Raw genomic sequence first — 2,011 nt, 5'->3', positions numbered from 1 at the left:
CCCACTTCTCTTCACCCACCAAGGTTCTGGTCTGGCCCTCACTGGGTGCAAGGACTCTCAAACTCTCTCACAGGATTTTTGTTTTTGTTGAGTGTCTTAGGTGTGGGCTGCCACTCACCCAAGCCCCATTCCCTGATTCCAGGCCACTTCCTCTCCTTTTCTCCTTTCCCCACCCTACTCAGGCTCCCACATGTATCAGGTCCTCTGACTCTCAACCCTGCAATCCTGTCAGCCTCCTGCCTTTAATCCTTTCTGTCTTTGACACACATTTTGTGCAGGGGCCATGCTAATCTTCTCTGTATCGTTCCAATTTTAGTATATGTGCTGCCGAAGCGAGCACATTTGACACACATTTTGAAGAGGAGTGCTAGCTGCCTGTCCTTTTTCTTGCACGATCCACTTCTCACCTCCTGCAGTCTATTTGGCTTCTTTCCACAACACTTGACTGAACTGCTCTCGCGGTGGTCATCAATGCTCTGTTAATTGTTAAATCCAATAGCATCTTCTCAGTCATCACACTTGACCTCTCATCAAGACCCTGCATGGTCTGGCACAAGGCCAACTCTCTTGCCTTGTTTCCTATTACATCCTCTCATTTACCACACCACAGCTACAGTGGCCTTCCTACTGTTCTGCAAACAGCAGTGCTGTCTCATGGCCTTTGCATGCACTAGTGCCTTTGGCCCTAGAACGTTATTCTCCCAGATACCTGCATGACTCTCTCCTTCTCTTCATTCAGATCTCTTTGTAAATGTCACTTCTTAAAGATGCTCTCCCTGAACAATGTTATCTAAAATGTCACTCCCTTTGCTTACCACTTTCGATCCCCTTACCTGCTTTAGATTTTTCCAAAGCATGTATCACTACCTACCTGTTCCTTACCTGTCTCCCCCAGAATATAATTCCACGAGAATATAATTCCATGCAGGGCTTCTTCCTCTTTGTTTGTGGATATATTTTTAGCAGCTATAGCAGTGCCTGGCACACAGTCGACGTTCTATAAATATTGAGTTGAATGAAAAAATGAAAAAAAAATTTTAATTCAAGCAGTTGATTGTACATATCTGTGGGGTACAGTGTTGAATATCAATACCTGTGTGTAGCATGTGATGCTCAAATCAGGATAATTAGTATATTCAGTGTTATACAATGTAATCTTTTTTTGTGGCCCTTTACCAGTTCCTCACTTACCCCTCCCCCTTTCCCAGCCCTGGTAGCCCCAGTTCTGTTGAATGAACAAATCTGAATGCCCTCATCTCCTAGCTTCCGTGACACCACGCTTCCTGGCTCTCCTGTTGCCTCCCTGGCCATGCCCTTGCTTGCTTCTTCGTCCACCTTGGACATTAGTTTGTTCTTGGTCCCTTTTCTTTCCGGCTTCACATCTTGCTTGGGCCATCTCATCCATTTTGGTGACTTTGGCTCTCGCTTACATGGTGATGTCTCTTAGGTCCTTATCTCCTGGACCTTCCCACCAAGAAGCAGATCCATATTTCCAACAGCCTGTTGTACACGTCCATGCAGAGATACTTCAAACTCAACATGGGCCAAGGAGGGCTCATTATCCACCCTCTAGATTCCTTTTTCCTCTGTCTCAATTAATGGCACTATCATCCACCTAGTTGTCTAAGATAAGCGATTCCTACCTTTCCCTTCTGTATCTAATCTAGTGTGTCTACTTCAGAAGAAATCCATTTCTTTTGACATGCTTCAGGCCAGGCCCCATCAGCTCTTGCCTGGACTACTTCAACAGTGTACCATATGGCCTCCCTGCCTCCAGCTGCTCTTACCTCCTATGCAATATATCTCCATAATCTGCTGCCAGAATTATTTTTCTAAAATAGAAAACTGATCACCATTTTCCAGCTTCAAGAATCTTGGTGGATACCCAATGCCTCAAAATTAAAATTCAAACTCCTTAGTATAATTCACAGGTCCTCATGATGATCTTAAGGTTCTTTGGGCTCTGAGAAAAAGTATTCAATGTGAAGTATAGCATTAGAGCTGGTGCCTT

General features: G+C 44.6%; 1 pseudogene; it reads right to left on the bottom strand.

Annotated features, from left to right (window-relative positions):
* Positions 1 to 270: 270 nt before the first annotated feature.
* On the bottom strand, positions 271 to 340 carry LOC134385330 (U6 spliceosomal RNA; annotated as a pseudogene).
* Positions 341 to 2,011: the final 1,671 nt, after the last annotated feature.

The sequence above is a fragment of the Cynocephalus volans genome, chromosome 8 (genome assembly GCF_027409185.1).
Source record: "Cynocephalus volans isolate mCynVol1 chromosome 8, mCynVol1.pri, whole genome shotgun sequence".
Taxonomy (NCBI): domain Eukaryota; kingdom Metazoa; phylum Chordata; class Mammalia; order Dermoptera; family Cynocephalidae; genus Cynocephalus; species Cynocephalus volans.
The sequence above is the reverse complement of the archived record's forward strand: the minus strand, read 5'-3'. Positions and strand labels throughout refer to the sequence as shown.